The following is a 21,747-nucleotide window of genomic DNA, read 5'->3' as shown; positions in this document are numbered from 1 at the left end:
TCCCTGAAAGAAAGACTATTAAAGAATCCTGAACAAATTTTTTCTTTAAAAAATCACTGTACTCGTGGAATAAATAAATAATTATAGAAAAGTTACAAGACACAAGGTTAATATAAAGGAATCATTTGTTTTCTTATATACCAGCTATGAACAAATAGAATTTGAAATTAAAACTATAATACCATTTATATCAGTACCCCAAAATTGAAGTACTTAGGAATAAATTAAGCAAAATATGTGTAAAATCTATATGAGGCAAGCTATAGAGCTGATACAAATAAATGAAAGACGAACTAAATAAATGGAGAGATTTTCCATGTTTGTGGACAGGAAGACTCAGTAGTGTCAAGATATAAGTTCTCCTCATCTTGATCTATAGACTCAATGCAATCCCAATTAAAATATCAGCAAGTTTTCTGTGGATATCTACAAATTGATTTTAAAGTTTTTGTGTGGGGAGTCAAAAGACCCAGACTAGTCAATGCAATATTAAATGAAAAGAACAAAGTAGGAGGACTGACACAACCCAACCTCAAGACTTACTATAAAAAGTGCAGGATTCAAAAAAGTGTGATATTGGCAAGAGAATAGACAAACAAATCAATGGAACAGAATAGCCCATAAATAGACCTACTTGAATATAATCAACTGATCTTGACAAATGAGAAAAAGCAAAACAATGGAGAAAAGACAGTGTCTTCAACAAATGGTGCTGGAACAACTGGACGTCCACATGCAAAAAAAAAAAATGAATCTAGACATGGACTTTATACACTTTACAAAAATTAACTCAAAATGAATCATAGACCTAAATGTAAAAGACAAAACTATAAAACTCGTAGGAGATGACATGAGAGAAAATCTTGATACCTTGGTCATGGTGATGACTTTTTAGATAGAACACCAAAGGCATGATAAGCTAGATTTCATTAAAATTAAGAACTTCTTCTCTGTAAAAGACACTACCAAGAGACTTAGAAGACAAACCAAAGATTGGGAGAAAATATTTGCAAAAGACATATCTCATAAAGGTTTTTTAATCCAAAATATATAAAGAACTCTTAAAACTTAACAATAAGAAAGCGAGCCACCCAGTTAAAAGTGAGCAAAAGACCGAAACAGACATCTCATAAGCATGTAAAAAGATGCTCCTCATCATATGTCATTATGGAAATGTAAATTAAAACAACAATGAGATGACACTACATGCCTATTAGAGTGGCCAAAAATCCAGAATTCTGACAATATCAAAAATGCTAGTGAGCAAGGGGAACAATAGGAGCTCTCATTCACTGTCAGGGGTAAATGCAAAATGGTGCAGCCATTTTGGAAAACAGTTTGGCCATTTCTTACAAAATTAAGAATAAATTAAGAATATATAATCCACCAATTGCACTTTTTGGTATTTACACAGATGAATAAAAAAGCATGTCCCAACAAAAATTTGCACATGAATGTTTTTAGCAGCTTTATTTATAATTGTCAAAACTTGGAAGCAATTAAGATGCCCCTTAGTAGGTGAATGGATAAATAAACTGTGGTACATCCAGACAATTGAATATTGCTCAGTCCTAAAGAGAAATGAGCATCAAACCATGAAAATACATGGAAGACTCTTTAAAGCATATCACTAGGTGAAAGAAGTCATTCTGAAAAGGCTACAAACAGTTATTCCAACTATATGATATTCTAGAAAAGGCAAACCTAAGAAGACTGTAAAAAGAATAGGGATTGGGAGTAGAAAGAGATAAATAGGCAAAGCACAGTGATATTTTAAGCTGTTAAAACTATTTTTGTATGGTGCTATAATGGTGGGTACATGTCATCATGCATCTGTCCAAGCCTATAGAAGGTACAATCGTAAAAGTGAACCTTAATGTAAACTACAGACTCTGGATGATAATAATGTGTCCAAGAAGGTTCATGGATTATAATAAATGTGAAAAGCAAACAAACACCACAGTACACCTGTAGCCACAAATTATTTACATTCTTCCCACATTCAAAAACATCCAACTTCTCCCAGGGCTCCCTAAATGTCTGATTCACATTATACCAGCATTTCAAGGTGCAGAATTTTACCATCTAATTTAAGTCCAGAGTCAGGTGAAGTTTCTTGGGTATTGTTTATTAAGTACAGCTCCTTGAGTATAGTTCCTCTAAATCTTAAGACTTGTGAGCTTATGTCCCATATCCAAATACTACCCAATATATAATTTTAGGAAAGACACAAGGTAACTGCTGTAAATTCATGTTTAAAAAAGGAGAAGATAGGAGGCACCAGAAGTCCTGCTTGGCACATACTGGCAGAACCTGGATTAGCTCTCAGTCATGTTGCTGCTCAAGATTGATTCTCTGTTTCTTGGCATAAAAGTTTAGACTTTTACTTCTGCCTTCCAAGTACTGATTGGTAGTACTGCCTTTCAAGTACTAATTGTGTTTGCAGCTGCATATTTTTCTGTCTGTTCACTGATGCAAAATTTGTGGAGTCAAAATTCTTCTTTAAATTTTGTACTATCTCTGGCCCTTTGAGGGCCAGTTGGTATTCTTTCTGCTAATATCACTCTTTTTTGTGACTATAGTTGAAAATGATTTATTGTGTATTTCAAAGTAGCTAAGAGTAAAATTTACATGTTCTCATTGCAATGGTAGGATAAGTATCTGAGGTGAGAGATACATTAGACTGATTTAATAATTCCACATGTATACATGTATTAAAGGTTCACACTGTACCCTGTAAATATATACTATTATTGTCAATTAAAAAAATAACAATAAATAAAAGAACAAAGTGGCTGTGCTATTTTAGTTTCCCAGTGAATATGAATAAAAGAAAGATTATATTGCTCTGCATCCCCTGCTGTCCTTCATATTGAATCTTACAGTCCCTTAAAATAGATTATCTCTCCATTTATTTAGATCTTCTTTGATTGATCTATTTTATTTTATTTTTTGTAAGTTGTTGGTGTACAGGTGGTATTTGGTTACATGAGTAAGTTCTTTAGTGGTTATTTGTGAGATTTTGGTGCACCCATCACCCAAGCAGTAGACACTGCACCATATTTGTAGTCTTTTATACCTTGCCCCCTCCCACTCTTTCCCCAACAGTCCCCAAAGTCCACTGAATCACTCTTATGCCTTTGCGTCCTCATAGCTTAGCTCCAACATCTCAGTGAGAACATATGCTGTTTGGTTTTTCATTCCTGAGTTACTTCACTTAGAATAATAGTCTCTGAGCTCATCCAGGTCACTGTGAATGCTATTAATGCATTCCTTTTTATGGCTGAATAGTATTCCATGGTATAAATATACCACAATTTCTTTTTTTTTTTTTTTCTGTGAGAGGAAGTCTAGCTCTGTTGCCCAGGCTGGAGTGCAGTGGCGCCATCTCTGCTCACTGCAAGCTCCGCCTCCTGGGTTCACGCCATTCTCCTGCCTCAGCTCCCGAGTGGCTGGGACTACAGCCGCCACCATGCCTGGCTAATTTTTTGTATTTTTAGTAGAGACGGGGTTTCACCGTGGTCTTGATCTCCTGACCTTGTGATCCGCCCGCCTCGGCCTCCCAAAGTGCTGGGATTACAGGCGTGAGCCACCGTGCCCGGCCATACCACAATTTCTTTATCCACTTGTTAACTGATGGACATTTGGGTTGGTTCTATGACTTTGCAATTGCAAATTGTGCTGCTATAAACATGCATGTGCAAATATCTTTTCGTATGATGACTTCTTTTCCTCTGGGTAGATACCCAGTAGTAGGATTGCTGGAACAAATGGTAGTTCTACTTTTAGTTATTTAAGCAATCTCTAGAAGTGTTCCCTGTTCACCACATCCATGGCAACATCTACTGATCTACTGTTGTTGTTTTTTGTTTTGTTTTTTTTTTTGTGGCCATTCTTGCAGGAGTAAAGTGGTATCACATTGTGGTTTTCATTTGCATTTCCCTTATCATGAGTGATGTTGAACATTTTTTCATATGTTTGTCAGTCAGTTGTACGTCTTTTTTTGAGAATTGCCTATTCATGTCTTTAGCCCACTTTTTGATGGGATCATTAGGGTCTTTTGTTTGTTTGTTTGTTTGCTAATTTGTTTGAGTTCATTGTAGATGCTGCATATTAGTCTTTTGTCAGATGTATAGATTGTGAAGATTTTCTCCCACTCTGTGGGTTGTCTGTTTATTCTGCTGGCTGTGCCTTTGGCCGTGCAAAAGCTCGTTAGTTTAATTAAGTCCCAACTTAACTAAAGTTAATGCTTTAGAAAGCATTTGCTTTTAGGTTCTTGGTCATGAAATCTTTGCCTAAGCCAATGTCTAGAAGGGTTTTTTTAGTGTTATCTTCTAGAATTTTTATAGTTTCAGGTCTTAGATTTAAGTCCTTAATTCATCTTGAGTTGATTTTTATATAAGGTGAGAGATGAGGATCCAGTTTGAAATTATATCAAGCCCTCTCTCAGACCACAGTGGAATAAAACTGGAAATCAACTCCAAAAGGAACCTTCAAAACCATGCAAATATATGGAAATAAAATAACCTGCTCCTGAATGAGCATTGAGGCACAAAAGAAATCAAGATGGAAATTTAAAAATTCTTTGAACTGAACCGCAATAATGACACAACCGATCAAAACCTCCGGTGTACAGCAAAAACCGTTCTAACAGGAAAGTTCATAGCCCTAAACACCTATATCAAAAAGAGTGAAAGAGCACAAACTGACATTCAAAGGCCACACCTCAAGGAACTAGAGAAACAAGAACAAACCAAGCACAAACCGAACAGAACAAAGGAAATAGCAAAGATCAGAGCAGAACTGAATGAAACTGAAACAAACAAACAAAAATATAAAAGATAAATGAAACAAAAAACTGGTTCTCTGAAAAGATAAATAAAATTGATAGATCATTAGCAAGACTAACCAAGAAGAGAGAAAATCCAAGTAACCTCATTAAGAAATGAAACAGGAGACATTACAACTGACACCACTGAAATACAAAAGATAATTTGAGGCTACTATTAACACCTTTACACACATAAACCAGAAAACCTAGAAGAGATGGATAAATTCCTGGAAAAATATAACCCTGCTAGCTTAAATCAGAAAAAATCAGACACCCTGAACAGACCAAAAACAACCAACAGGATTGAAGTGGTAATTAAAAAATTACCAACAAAAAAATGTCCAGGACCAGATGGATTCACAGCAGAATTCTACCAGACATTCAAAGAAGAATTGGTACCAATCCTTTTGACACTATTCCACAAGATAGAGAAATAACGAACCCTCCCTAATTCATTCTATGAAGCCGAAATTACCCTAATACCAAAACCAGGAAAGGACATAACCAAAAGACAAAACTACAGACTGATATCCTTGATGAACACAGATGCTAAAATCCTTAACAAAATACTAGCTAACTGAATCCAACAACATATCAAAAATATAATCCACCATGATCAAGTGGTTTTCATACCAGGGATGCAGGAATTGTTTAACATATGCGAGTCAATGAATGTGACACACTACATAAACAGAATTAAAAACAAAAATCACATGATCATCTCAATAGATGCAGGAAAAGCATTTGACAAAATCCAGCATTGCTTTACGATTATAGCTCTCAGCAAAACTGGCACACAAGGGACATACCTCAGTGTAATAAAAGCCGTCAATGACAAACCCACAACCAACATAATACTGAATGGGGAAAAGCTGAAAGCATTCTCTCTGAGAACTGGAAAAATACATGGATGCCCACTCTCACCACTCCTCTTCAACATTGTACTGGAAGTCCTAGGCAGAGCAATCAGACAAGAGAAAGAAATAAAAGAGGCATCCAAATTGGTAAAGAGGAAGTCAAATTGTCACTGTTTGCTGACGATATAATCGTTTACCTTGAAAACCCTAAAGACTCCTTCAGAAAGCTCCAAGAACTGATAAAATAATACAGTAGAGTTTCTGGATACAAAATTAATGTACACAAATCAGTAGCTCTTCTATACTCCAACAGCAACCAAATAAAGAGAATCAAATAAAGAACTGAATCCCTTTTACCATAGCTGCAAAAAGAATAAAATACTGAGGAATATACCTAAACTAAGAGGCAAAATACCTCTACAAGGAGAACTACAAAACACTGCTAAAAACAAATTTCCAAGAAAAAACAAACAAATCCCATCAAAAAGTTGGAGAAAGATGTGAACAGTCACTTCTCAAAAGAAATTTATGCGGCCAACAAACATATGAGAAAAAGGTCATCACTGCTGGTCATTAGAGAAATACAAATCAAAGCCACGATGAGATGCCATCTCACGCCAGTTAGAATGGCAATCATTAAAAAGTCAGGAAACAAAAGATGCTGGAGAGGATGTGGAGAAATAGGAATGCTTTTACACTGTTGGTGGGAGGGTAAATTAGTTCAACTGTTGTGGAAGAGAGTGTGGCAATTCCTCAAGGATCTAGAACCAGAAATACCATTTGACCCCACAATCGCATTACTGGGTATATACCGAAAGGACTACAAAGCATTCTACTATAAAGACACATGCACATGTCTGTTTATTGCAGCACTATTCACAAGAGCAAAGACTTGGAACCAACCCAAATGCCCATCAGTGACAGGCTGGACAAAGAAAATGTGGCTGCCAGGCATGGTGGCTCACGCCTGTAATCCCAGCACTTTGGGAGGCTGAGGCGGGAAGATCATGAAGTCAAGAAATCAAGACCATCTTGGCCAACATGGTGAAACCCCATCTCTACTAAAAGTACAAGAATTACTTGGGTGTGGTGGCGCATGCCTGTAGTCCCAGCTACTTGGGAGGCTGAGGCAGGAGAATCACTTGAACACGGGAGGCAGAGGTTGCAGTTAGCTAAGATTTTGCCACTGCACTCAAGCCTGGGTGACAGAGTGAGAGAGCAAGACTCCATCTCAAAAAAAAAAAAAAAAAAAAAAAAGGGAAATGTCACACATATACCATGGAATACTATGAAGCCATAAAAAACGATGAGTTCACGTCCTTTGCAGGGACATGGATGAAACTGGAAACCATCATTCTCAGCAAACTAACACAGGAACAGAAAAATCAAACACCGCATGTTCTTACTCATAAGTGGGAGTTGAACAATGAGAACACGTGGACACAGAGAGGGGAACATCACACACCAGGGACAGTCAGGGGGTGGGGGCAAGGGGAGGGATAGCATTAGGAGAAATACCTAATTTAGATGATGATTTGATGGGTGCAGCAAACCACCATGTCATGTGTATATCTATACAACAAATGGGCACGTTCTGCACATGTATCCTAGAACTTAAAGAATAATAATTAAAAAAAAAAACTGGAAAAAAAAAGAAATCATAGATAATATAAACAAATGGAAACACATCCCATATTCATAGACGGATAGAATCAATATTGTGAAAATGACCATACTGTCAATAGCAATCTAGAAACTCAATGCCATCCTCATCAAAATACCACCAGAATTCTTCACAGAAATAGAAAGAAAAACAATTCTAAAATTCATACAGAACCAAAAAAGAGCCTGAATAGCCAAAGCAAGACTATGCAAAAATAACAAATCTGGAGGCATCACACTACATGATTTCAAACTATAAGGCCGTAGTCAGCAAAACAGCATAGTACTGGTATAAAAATAGGCGCATAAGACCAATGAAACAGAACAGAGAACCTGAAAACAAATCCAAATACTTACAGCCAACTGTAAGTATTTTTTGTTTGCTTCAGCAAAGCAAACAAAAACATAAAATGGGGAAAGGACATCTTTTTCAACGAATGGTGCTAGGATAATTGGCTAGCCACATGTAGGAGAATGAAACTGGATCCTCATCTCTTTCTTAATATCATTCTTTTAAAATCTTTGTAGACAACTCTTGAATCTTAAGTTCCCATCACTACTCAATAGTTACACCCAAAAATTGATTTGAGATGAGCTTTTTCTACTCTGGTTTTCTACTAAGACTGCCAAGAGTAATAGTCCTTACGCTTCTTAGACTCCCTGTTGCTTAACTAAGTGGTTCTTGGCTGTAAATCTTAGGTCTTTCTGAGGCATTAACAAAGAATTTTACAGTAGCACCTTCCGCTACATCTTAAGCTTTTCTTCTCTGATAGTGCCCAGGATTTGATCCCATGGTTCAGAAGCTGTTTTCTTAGTTGTAGTGCTGTTTGTCATCTGAAAAGACTGTAAAATTTCAAAACCATTAGGCCTTGGATCCTTTTTGTTCAACAGTTCTTATCTCTTCTCACATTTTACTATCAGCAGCATGAAGAAACCAGGTACTTTCAACATTCTACCTTGAAATATTTTTAAATAGATCACCTAGCTCATCAGATACATTTTCTACTTCCTATGATAGCACAGACATCAGCGTTACTAAACTATCCGCTACTGCATAGAGGAACCCCTGTCCTCTAATTTCCAGTAAAAGTTACTCACAATTCTTTTAGCCTGCACTGTAAACTCTTCACAGCCATCATGCTTCCACAAATGCTTTCCTCAAGGGAATTCACATTCCACTGATAATACTCTCCTCTAAGTTTCCCAGCTTCCTTCCCCTACTCAAGGACCAAAATTAGTATTTGTCATCTACTGCTGCATAACAAATTGTTCCACAGTTTACCAGCTTAAAAGCAACAGAAAATGTACTGTCATTGTTGCATTTTTCAGCACACATATACATAGAGATCCATGTCGAATTCCTGGGATAGTGTTAGCCTGGTGCTAGAAAATGATTTTTAAATTGCTTCTGAGGTAGCTGGATTAATTTTAGTCATAACAATATGTGAGTTATAGTGGATTATTTCCAGATCTATTTTATTCGACTATATTCACAGGAAGCAAGTCAGAGACCTGAACAAAGTATATGTTTTTGTTTTCTTTAAAAGAAAAACCTATAGAGAGATGAGGGATTATTCATAAGTGCAATTTATTACTTCAATTTTTTAAAATGAGTTGTTCATTGTGTTAATATGGATATCAGATTCTTTGTTGATTGAGTCCTATTTGTGTTTGCTGGAGACCTAAAAGAAAAGTAGTAAGCACTATTTTATAAGAAATACTTTGCTATTTATTAAAAGGAATAATAGAGGTTCAACATAGATTTTGTAATTTTGAATTTGGGCATGATGGACGAGGGTAAGAACAGGACAGCCAAGGGAAGAAATCTGTTAGAAATTGCTTGAGTTTTTTTAGTAATATAAATGATGTGCAACTAATCTAATTTAATTAAATTTAGAATCGTAACAGACTCCTTTGAAGAGTTAGTGAAATGCTTTTCTTTTGTATGTCTCCATACTGCTGAAATGCAGCACATTAAAATGAGTAAGAACAATAGATAGTTTCAACTAATCTCATCTGCAACTCCATCTGATCGAATGAGAAGATTTTAATTAAAGTGGGACTTCTTTCAAAAAGAGAAACTATTGTAGCCATAATTAAGTTGATTTTTCCATAGTGCTTAGGTCATGCATTCATTATTTTGTTGTATTTGCTTCTCCTAGTGCTAAATTTTTAGCTTTAATATTTCTGTTTGTATGTTGAAAGAAACTATGAAATTTCTATTTTTCTATGACAGCCATTATTCACTGGCCTCAGTGATGATCTCTCTAATGATATTTTGTCTTTAGAAACTCTGGAGGAGGTTTTCTTCCCTAATCACACTGATTTTTAATCCTGCCCATAAATAAGAAACCATCTCTTGCAAAAATTCTCTGTTATAAAATTACACACATAAATGTAAAGCAAATATTAATCCATTATGTTTTATTTTTATGCTATCAAAATTAATAATAATTAACTATGAATGTTATGTATTATCTTTATTTACTTGAGAATGTACAGTAAGCAAAACTAAAAACCTCATATGTTGCAATTATAGCTGTTTGAAGGCCTAATGCATAAATACACAGGAAGATGTTTAATATATATGCATTCATTGGATTCATTTATTCCTTAAATGTTCTGACACATTCTGATTGGACAAAGTATATTTTTTTAAGCTCATTAAGTCATTATTGTTTTCAACCAATACAATTAGTTGAAACAGTAATGACTGCTAATTAAGTCAGACTTGTCCAAAGACACATATATATGAAATAATAACGCCTAGCGATTGAAAAGGTAGTGTTTGCTAGTCATAATTACTTGACTAGCTAGGGGTCAGTACTCACAAAAGCAATTGTTGTTTGTTTGCCCTTTTTAAAAAAATACTTTAAATTCTGGAGTACAAGTGCAGAACGTGCAGGTTTGTTACATAGGTATACACGTGCCATGGTGTTTTGCAGAAACCACCATATTCACAATTTTTTCTATTTTTTATGCTCTTTTAAAAGGCCCCACACCTCCAACAATTCTTTATAATAAATTCTCATTTTAATAATTCTGAATTTTTAATTACTTACATCAAATTCAATCTATAAAATAATATTCGTAAAATCTATGTACAAAAGACAGTGCATGTGTACTCATCTCATAGCTTTAAGAATAGAATATTGCCTTTTACTTGGCAATCTCCTGTATGTTCTCCCAAATCCCAATCTTTTGTTTCTACCCCCATCCAAAAATCTGTCCTTGTAGTTCTCTTCCTTTCCTTCAGCTTTCTGATATATTCATGTTTCTTTATTCCATACAGTGATGTTTACTTTTGCAAGGCTTTCATATTATGATAACTTAATCACACTTTCTAACTTTGTTTCTAACTGGCTTTTTTCTATTCAGCCTTATGTTCTAGGATTTATCTGTACTTTTTCATGTACCAATGAGTTTACTCATTTTCATTGCTATATAGTCTTCCAGCATATAAATATACCAAAATTTATTTCCTTATTATGCTTTAAATGACAAATATATTTTTGTTTACAATTTTCTGCTACTACAAACTTTTGCTATATATATTCTTGAACAGTTGCCCAGAGGTATAGGTGCCTAAGTTTGTTTAGGATATATGTAGAGGAGTGAATTGCTACATCATAGAATATATTAATATCAACTTTATAAAATGATACTAAATTGTTTTCCAAAGCAGTTGTACTTTTTAATTTTTGCCAATATGCCAGTGTGAAGCATTTTTAAAATTTTTATTTTATTTTTTATTTTTACAGGTCTATTTTTTATTTTCATGAGTATATATTCATTTTTATGGGTATGTATTTAGTAGGTGTACATATTTAAGGGTTAGATGAGATATTTTGTTATAGGCAGACAATGTGTAATAATCACATTATGGCAAATAGGGTATCCATCACCTCAAGCATTTATCTTTTGCATTACAAGCAACCCAATTACATTCTTTTAGTTATTTTTAAATGTACAATTAAATTATTATTGACTATAGTCACCCTCTTATACTATCAAATGCTAGGTCTTATTCATCCTTTCCCTTGCTTTTTAGACCCATTAATCATCCCCGCCTCCCTTCCATGCCCCCACTACTCATCCCAGCAATGATGAATTTTATCAAATGCATATTTAGCATCAATTGAAATCGTCATATGTTTTTCGTTCTTCATTCTGTCAATATGATGTATCACATTGGTTTGTGTGTGTTGAACCATCCTTGCATCCCTGGGATAAATCCCACTTGGTCATGATAAATAATCTTTTTAATGTGTTGTTGAATTGGGTTTGCTAGTATTTTGTTGAAAACTTTTGTGTTAATATTCCACAGGGATATTGGCCTATAATTTTCTGTTTTTGATGTGTTTTTTCTGGTTTTCGTATTAGGGTAATACTGGTCTTGTAGAATGAGTTTGGAGATATTCTCTCCTCCTCTATTCTTCAGAGTAGTTTGAGTAGGATTGGTATTAGTCCTTCTTTAAATGCATGGTAGAGTTCAGTAGTGAAGCCACCATGTCCCAGGCTTTTATTTGCTGGGAGACTTTTTATTACAACTTTGATCTCATTAGTTGTTATTGATCTGTTCAAGACTTGAATTTCTTCATGGTTCACTCTTGGTAGGTTTTATGTATCTAGTAATTTATCCATTGCTTCTAGATTTTTCCAATTTATTAGCATATAATAGCTCATAAGAGCCACTAATGATCCTTTGAATTTCTGCAGTATCAGTTGTATTGTCTTCTTTTTCATTTCTCATTTTATTTATTTGGGTCTTCTCTCTTTATATCTTTATTAATCTGGCTGAAGATTTGTCAATTTTGTTGATATTTAAAAAAACAACTTTTTGTTTCATTGATCTTTTATATTGCTTTCTTCATTTCAAATTTATTTATTTCTGCTCTGATCTTTATTATTTCTTTTCTTCTATTAATTTTGGGTTTGGTTTGCTCTTGCTTCTCTAGTTCTTTATGATACATTGCTAGGTTGTTTATTTGACATTTTTCTTCTTTTCTGATGTAGTCACTTATAGCTCTAAACTTCCCTTTTAGTACTGCTTTTGCTGTAACCCATAGGTTTTGGTATGTTGTGTTTCCATTATCATTTATCTCAAGAAATTTGTCAATTTTTTCTTAATTTCTTCATTGAACCACTGGTTATTCAAGATGATATAATTTAATTTACATGTGTTTATATCATTTTCAAATTCCTTTTGTTATTAATTTCTAGTTTTTTTCCATTGTGGTCAAAGAAGATGCTTGATGCTATTTCATCTTCTTTGAATGTTTTAAGATTTGTTTTGTTACCTAACATGTGGTCTATCCTTGAGAATAACTCATATGCTAAGGAAAAAATGCATATTCTGTAGCCCTTAGATAAAATGTTCTGTAAATATCTATTGAGCTCATCTAGTCTATAGTGCTGATTATGTCCAATGTTTTTTGATTTTTCCGTCGAAGATCTGTCCAATGCAGAAAGTGGAGTGTTATCTCCAGCTATTATTATTATCTCCAGCTATCTCTCTCTTTAGCTCTAATAATATTATCTTTATATATCTGGGTGCTCCAGTATTGGGTGCATATGTATTTACAATTGTTATATTCTCTTGCCGAATTGACTCCTTTATCATTATATAATGATCTTCTTTGTTTCTTCTTATAGTTTTTGTCTTGAAATCTATTTTGTTTAATGTAAGTATAGTTACTAATGCTCTTTTTTGGTTTCCATTGGGATAGGATATCTTTTTCAAATTCCTTTATTTTCAATCTATGTGTGATTTTATAGATGATGTGTGTTTCTTGTAGGCAACAGATCACTCAGTCCTATTCTTTTTATCCATTCAGCTACTTTATGCCTTTTCATTAAACGTTATTATTGACAACATTTACATTGCTCATTTTGTTGTTTGTTTTATGATTGTTTTATGATCTTCTTTTCCTTCTTTCCTTCCTTTCTTTCTTTTAGTAAAAGTGATTTTCTCTGGTAGTGTCATTTCATCTCTTGCTTTTTATTTTTTGTGTATTCCTTATATTCTTTTTTATTTCAGATTACCATGAGGCTTGCAAATACTATCTTATAACACATTATTTTAAGCTGACACTGGTAAGTCAGCTTACCATTGTAAGCAGTGTAACACTACAAAAACAAATAAACAAGAAGAAAACTAAAGAAAAATCTATAATTTTGTCCTCCCACTTTTTACCTTTTTGTTGTTTCTATTTATATCTTATAGTAGCATGTCTTGCAAAGTTGTTGTAGTTTTTGTTTGTTTGTTTATTTTTTGAGATAGAGTCTCACTCTGTCACCCAGGCTGAAGTGCAGTTGTGCAATCTTGGTTCACTGCAACCTCCACCTCCCAGGTTCAAATGATTCTCTTGCCTCAGCCTCCTGAGTAGCTGGGAATACAGGCATGTGCCACAATGCCTGGCTAATTTTTTGTATTTTTGGTACAGATGGAGTTTCACCATGTTAGCCAGGATGGTCTCAATCTCCTGACCTCGTGATCCACCCTCTTTGGCTTCCCAAAGTGTTGGGATTACAGGCATGTGCTACCACACCTGGCCAGTTATTTTTTTTTTAATTGTTTCATCATTTAGTCTTTCTTACTTAAGAGTAGTTTATACACCATAGTTACAGTGTTATAATATTCTATGTTTTTCTGTGAACTTACTATTACCAGTGATTTTGTGTCTTCAGGTGATTTCTTATTGCTTCTTAAAGTTATTTTCTTCCCCATCAAAGTACTTCACTTAGCATTTCTTGTAGGACAGGTCTGATGTTGATGAAATCCTTCAGCTTTTGCTCGTCTGGGATAGTCTTGGGTATAAAGTATTAATTCATTGAAGACAATTTGTATTTATCTGATTATTAGTATGGTTGAATATGTTTTTATGTATTTATTTAGTGTTCTTCTACAGTTTCTGTCTTAGTCTGTTCAGGCTGCTATAACAAAATACCATAAACTGGGTAGCTTATAAACAAAAGAAATGTATTCTCACTGTTCTGGTCCCTGGGAAGTCAAAGATGAAGGTGAAAGTTGCCAGATGATCTGGTGTCTGGTGAGGGCCCATTTCCTGGTTTAAAGAGCAGTATCTTTCACTGTGTCCTCCTCACATGATAAAAGGGGCATGAAGCTCTCTGAGACATCTTTATAAGAGGACTAATCTTACTTTTAAAGGCTCCACCCTCATGACCTAATTACTTCCCAAAGGTCCACCTCTTGACACTATGCATTTGTAATGACATTTCAACATATTAATTTTTTGAGAATACAAACATTTATATCATAGCATTCACTCCTAACCTCCAAAAATTCAGGTTCTTCTCACATGCAAAATATATTTATTTTATCCCAATAGCCCCCAAAATCTTAACTTGTTCTAACATCAACTTCAAAGCCTAAGTCTAAAGTCTCATTTAAATGTATCTAAATTAGATATGAATAAGACTCAAGGTGGGATTTATCCTTAGGCAAATTGTTCTTTAGCTGTGAACCTGTGAGGTGAAAGGAATTATATGCTCCCAAAATACAATAGTGGCATAGATATAGAACATACGTTCTCATTACAAAAGGGATAAATAGGAAAGAAAAAAGGGATAACAGGTCCCAAGTAAGTTCAAAGCTTTTGAGAATAATCTTTGACTTTAAAATTTGACCTCCAGGCTCACTGGCACAGAGGTCTTGCCTCTGCAGCTCTGTAGGCTGGGTTCACCTAAGGTCATGGGCAGCCCAGTTCCCACTGTTTTGGGTGGCTCCATTACTACGGCTTTTCTGGACCCACTGAGTACCACTGCTCTCACAGGTTGTATGCAGTCCCAGTGGTTTTACCAGGTTGGAATTGCAAGCCAATGTTTCTACTAGTCTGAGGTGGCAGGGATATTCTGCCCCCATTGTTCCACTAGGCATTGCCCTAGTGGTGATTCTCTGCAGTGACCTGGCCCTCAAGGAAGACTTCTTCCTGGATCACACTTTCAAAGTTCCACATGGCTGTATCTTTTGAAATCTGCAGTGTGGGTAGCCATGTCCCCATGCATGTGCATTTTGCACACCAAAAGATGCTGCCAAAGGTTTACTACATGTGCCTTTTAGAGGGGAAGTCACTGCTGCCCATGCTGTACTGGGCTCCACTGAAGCCACACCTGGGGTGGCTGAGTGCTGCCCCAGAATTTGGAGAGTGGAGCCTTCAGCTGGATAGCAAGGATTAAGGTAGTGAAGCTGCCCTCAGCTGCTTTGAAATTGTTCTGTCCCCAAGACTCTTGCACTTTGGCCCTATGTTGAAAGGGTTAGCCCTAATGAATCCAAAATGACATTGAGTACCTTGTTGAAGAGTCTGACATTATATATTTTGAGAAGTCAAATGAGTGCCTTGGTCACTATCAATAATATCTAGAACTCCTAGGGGATAGATTATCTTAGTAAGGGCTTGTACTGTGACCTTATCATACATTTTGAGTATCTGTGAGGTAGGAGATTTCTAGAGATTTTTACTCCAAAGGGGAATCTTGGTTAAGAAATTGTTGTTGTAAAAATATGTAGATGAGGCTGATTGTTAGCTAGGATATCTATTGTTACATGGCTGAGTAAAATTCAGTCAGTTTTGCTGACCCTTGGTTTTCATCCTTGATCAGGAACATGCAGTTGAAGAATGAAAAGCAATTTAAGCAGCCCTCCAGTGAACAGTATCACATGTAATGTGATCATCCCTTTACATGAACTTATTTTACTGCTCACTTGGTTAATACCAAGGGGCTTTCCATGAAGCTAAGGGGTACAGAAAAGGGCAACCTCCCCCATCACTGTGTCATTTGGCAGGGAAATGAGGGCAAGACAGCCCCTTCCAACTCCTGCAGTAGAAGACCTAGGTTTAGCTCCACCTGATAGCAAGGAGACTTCAGTGGCCATGCTGAGCTCATGGGGTGCTGTTACCATGACCCAAGATGTAATAGGCAGCTGGGTATGGAGGGCCATAGGCTCAGGTCCTGTAACACCTCTGTTTCTAGGAGAGCTAACAATTCTAGCTAGCAGTTGTTGCCCTAATGGCATATAATGTTGGGAGAAGGAAGACAATTTCTTGCACTGGAAGCCCATGGGCAATATATAGCCATCATTGATATATCCAAGACCCCAAGAGGAATAACAGGAGGTTGCTAAAGCTATTAGAGTGAAGGAGTCTGGTTGGGGAGCACTAATGTTCTATTGCATTTTGGACAGATGCTAGGGACTTTTGTTATAGGAGGTTTAATTCAAAGTACGCCAATTTGTGAGTGACAGCATATATGGGCTTAATGAAAATTTCTAAATAAAGAATATGTTATCTCCAAAACCTAAAGCCTAAAAGAACTTTCGCTTGGTTTAACATCATGGTTGCTGAGAAGGTCATTAGCTGTTTCTTGACAGTATCAGGAATGGAGCAGCCCTCAGCTTACCAAACAATTTTCAGAAATTTAACTGAAGTGGTGTGGTCCTGTACTATGTGTGAAACAATGACCAGCCTCTTTCTATGAACTCCTTTGGAAATATTTGTGTGTCTTGAATAAATGTATCAAATGGATCTCCATGGAGAAGGATGTCATGAGTATGATGTCTTACTTGTGCTCCTGAGTAAAGTTGGATGCAATTAAGATCTTACCTACAAAGACTGTGTATGATAACAAGAATGTTGATGTAGCCCATAGATAGCTAGATAAGCACCTTCTTTTGTGTCACTTGAAAAGTGAAAGCGAACCACATCCCAGAGTCTATTGAAATAAACACTAAATGGAATGTAATAGACAAATCTACAACTACAAAAGATTCAAAGTATTTATCAGTTGCTGGTTGGATGGATTTGGTAATTTTAATAATAGTAGGTATGGGCGCCTTAATTGGTATGACTAGAGCTTTAGCATTATAGCTATCCACTATGAGGTGCCATTTATTTTTTCAGGTTTAGAAGTAGGCCAAATTGGGCTGTTAATTAGAGAAGCAGTAGGGATAACCAACTCTTCTTTGAATGTCTTGTATAATAGGTTTTAATCCTTGAAGGCCCTGTTTTAATTTATATACAGCTTGATAACCTGTTTTATCTGGAGTAAGATCCATAGGGTGTCATTTTATCAAACCAATAATTAAGTGCCAAAGACTTAATTTTAGTTTATTGCTTGTTGGGTCACAGCAGTCACGACCACTATGAGATATTTTAGAAAAATGGACACGGTGACTATGGTACTTTGCGAAGTCTTAGTAAGTCATTTGTTTTCATTTAAGTGACCTCAGCATGTCACACTGTAACTTCTCTTCCCCTATATGAGCTATCACCAAGAGGGCCCACATATTGCACAAACTATCAGTCTTTCCTCAGAACACTCTGTAGAATGGCGCCAATGCCTGGTAAGACACACAGCCAACTGTGAGTTGTAAGAGATTTTCCCGACTCTAGTGTCAGTCATGGCTTGAGCTAGAATCAAGACACATACTACAATCTGAGACACACAGATAGTAAATCTATTCTTGGACACACTCCCCATGCCACTTATAAAAGGAGGGCTCCATTCCCACAGCATTGTCGTTAGAATCTAATTGTTGAAAACTTTCAACTTATGTTGGTTAAGTCTAAACAGAGGCTTGGTAAGATTTGTAAATGCAGAAAAATCAGCACAACTCAAAACACAATCTTGCCAGCAGGTAGCAATACATTTCAAAAAGCATGTTAGCCAGTAAGCAGCAGAGCCAGTTAACCTCTCATTCATACCTTGTTTTCCTTTCATGCTCGACTGTGACATTTTACTTTTTAGAAGTTTATCTGAAAATTCTTTGAGTTGTGGAAGGAAAATGGATTCCTTTAGAGTAATAGATTTTGCTTCTTTTAGGAACCTGAGGTGGTAGCTTAGGCTGCTAAATTATATTGTTTATTTAAAGTTTCTTTGGACCACCCATGCAGTATCCATTCTTATTCCAAAGCCACTTTGAGGAAGTATCTTGATGTTAGATATTCTTGAGGAAGATATTTTTCCCTTCAATATCAAATCAAATCAATTTCAATATCAACATTATGACAAGAAACTTCTTGTAGTATTCTTAAGGAGGAGTTAGTTTATTTTAAATTCACTTTTGTAAGGAGGTTGTAACCCTTGGTGGCCTCTTTTAAGTGTGTGTCTCCTATCAGACTCCTAAACATAGGTAAACCCACAGACTTTGTATATTGTCCACAGTATCTCTTAAAAATCAAAGTAAGTTCACCTGGTTCATCAAATGACCACAAACAAAAGTCAAATAAAGCACTCAGCAACTTGTCTTGGTTTGTTTCTTCACATAAACTTTTTGGTGGATTATAGTTAATGTTTTTGTAAGTTTATCAATGCATTTAAGCTCATTTATAATTTATACAGAGGTTTGATTATTCAGTGAAGTTGTCAGTCACAAAACTTAGTTCTCTTTTTATTTTTATATGTATTTTAATTATTATTTGAAGTTCTCATGAACATCAAGAAGATGCCTTTTAGAGTGAATGAGATTTTTTTTTAAACCTGACTATATAAATTCGAGCCTTCCTTTTGGGTAGAAACTATTCCTTAGAAAAGAAAAGATACTGTGTAATTTTATGTGTCTGAAAAAATGATTCTTACATAATGCACATATGGTAATTGGTTTTGTTATTTTTAAAAATGCAATTTAACATTTGATTTTAGACATATTCCCCTGGCTTTATTAGAAAGTGACAGACAATTGTTCCTTTGAAAATTAAATGCTCATCACCTGCAATATTTCTTATTTATGAAATTGCTTTTGTTTGAGATGTTAAAAACAGGGAGGAAAATATAATTTTTTTTCTCCTTATCACAGAGTAATGTAGAAAAATGGAGATTCAATCTCATAGACTTTAATGTAAATATACAAAGATTTCTCATGTGTAGTAGATTGTTATATTGTGGAGAAGCAAAGAGTTTGGCTCCTAATACTTTTGTCATTTGTAGTGCCCTCACACGATAATGGTGGGCTGGATCATATCATAGTTTTGGTCAATGAAACATTAGCAAAAGTGATACAAGCAGGGGTTTGACCTATGCTTCTGTTACTGGTGGCAAATCTGTATGGGTCTGCAGCAACCTCAATTCTTGCCTCCTCAGAAGAAAGAATTTGACTGAGGGCAGAAGTTAGAAGGAGAGACCCAGGCAAGTTTTAGAGCAGGAGTGAAAGTTTATTAAGTAGCTTTAGAGCAGAAATGAAAGGAAGTAAAATACACTTGAAAGAGGGTCAAGCAGGTGACTTAAGAGATCAAGTGCCCTGTTTGACCTTTGACTTGGGGTTTTATATGTTGGCATACCCTCAGAGTCTTGCATCCCTTCTCCCCTGATTCTTCCTTTCAGGTAGACTGCCTGCATGCACCCTGGCCTGCTAGCATGTGGGAGGAGAGCATGCAAAGTGTATTTAGTGGAGTTGTATGCATGCTCACTTGAGGCATTCTTCCCTCAGCAGTTGAATGTCCCTGGATTCTCATATACCAGTTAAACTCTGCTATTTTGCCTCTTAATGCACATGCTTGAGCACACTTGCCTGATGCCTGAGATCTTATTGGGAAGCTGCTTATTGGGAAGCTGCTTATTGGGAAGCTGCTTATTGGGAAGCAGCTGCTTATTGGGAAGCTGCTAATTTGTGGTAGAGGAGACAAGCTGTTTGAGACCTTCTCCCATTTGTCCCATTGGGTCAGTTTTCCTTTCAGTGGCCTGGATTCACACATCAATGGCAGTTCCCTAAAGGAGTTTCCTTAGGGCAACCTGGAGGGGGCTTGAGAGCTAGTAAAGCAGCCAACTGTTGAATCTGCCTCTTGTCCCTGCATTTCGCCTTTTTCTCCCAGTTCATTTTTAGGTCAAACAGTATTACAAAGGAAAACTAGTTTTTTTGTTTTAAGGTTTAGGGAAATCAAACTATTTCCAGTTTTGGGGGATGTACCCAAGGGGTGTGTCCTGTGGTATGGAGACATGATTACCCTTTTGTGAAAAGAGAACAGAGAAGAAAAAAGAAAGAAAAAGAAAAAAAGGCATCCCCTTTTGCTCTCCTATCATTCTGAATGGGCCTTGGGGTTTTGGAATAAATCAGTCTTACCAAGTACTGTTAACCCTGGTCCCATCTCATCACAATTACCCACTTGAGAACAGAGGAGATACTGGAGTGAACAGTGGTCCCCCAGTTCATCTTTAGGATTCTAGAATGAAGTGGTCTTACCATGTACCCCTAACCTTGTCTTCATCTCTGTTCTAATTGTAATCTATTATCCTGGGACCAACCTTTATCTCTGTCCTATGGGTCTCTTGTGCCTGCAGCCTTGGGCTATAGTGGCTCTCACTCAGAACATTTTAGCAATAAAATAATTATATCTTAGATTCCCATTTCTCATGTTCTTTTATTTATTTATTTATTTTTTACATACACCTCCCAGGCTGGAATGCAGTGACAGTGATCTCAGCTTACTGCAGCCTCTGCCTCCCAGTTCAAGCAATTCTCCTGCCTCAGCCTCCCAAGAAGCTGGGACTACAAGCGTGTGCCCCCACACCCAGCTAATTTTTTGTATTTTTAGTAAAGACAGGTTTTCACCATGTTAGCCAGGATGGTCTTGATCTCCTGACCTTGTCATCTGTCTGCCTCAGCCTCCCAAAGTGCTGGGATTACAGGCATGAGCCACCGCACCTGGCCTCCTATGTTCTTTAAGTTGATAAGAAACCTGTATTTTAAGCTAACTGCTACAAGGGGTTGGGCTTCCCTCCCTGTAAATATGACCTTGAAGGTCTTAAGGACTGTTGAGAAAGGTGTAGAAGTGATTAGAGAAATGGAGGCTACAGGAGGAAGTGGGAGGAAGCTAGAGGAATACTCCTGTAAAGCCTTCATGTGCTTTCAGAAACAGCAGCCCTTGGATTCGAGAGGGAAACATTTATTTGCCCTCTTGACATAAAGTAATAACCTCCAGGGGACTTAGGGCTTGGAGTAAGAACTCTCAAATGGCAAAGGAAGAATTTTCACTCTCCAAAAGGGGTGCTAATTCAAAATAAGCAAGTAGGTGGGGTCCTTAAAGAACCACAGTGAGGTTCTGGGCAGGTGAGACAAACTGCTTCAAAAAACACCAAAAAACTTAGCCCTGGAGTGTAACAGGAACAAAAAGGATATGGTAAGTCATAAGAAGCTGGCAGAGCCAGGGTTCCAATTAGTGTCTGTCTCAGCAATGTGCCAACAGACAGGGTAAGGGTTTGAGGTCATCCAAGCTAATAGGGTAAAAACAAGTTTAAATCTCAGGAGATATCTGCAAGGAAGCCTGTGTCTTTGCTATTGCACAAATGCAACAAGAGCCACCAGAACACAAATAACAGGGAAGGTGTGTTAGAGAAGTTATGCAGTAAGCAAAGTGAAAGCAAGGAGGCAGGCTTGGCCCCAAG

Source organism: Rhinopithecus roxellana, chromosome 12 (genome assembly GCF_007565055.1).
Source record: "Rhinopithecus roxellana isolate Shanxi Qingling chromosome 12, ASM756505v1, whole genome shotgun sequence".
NCBI lineage: Eukaryota > Metazoa > Chordata > Mammalia > Primates > Cercopithecidae > Rhinopithecus > Rhinopithecus roxellana.
This window is presented reverse-complemented; position numbering follows the sequence as displayed.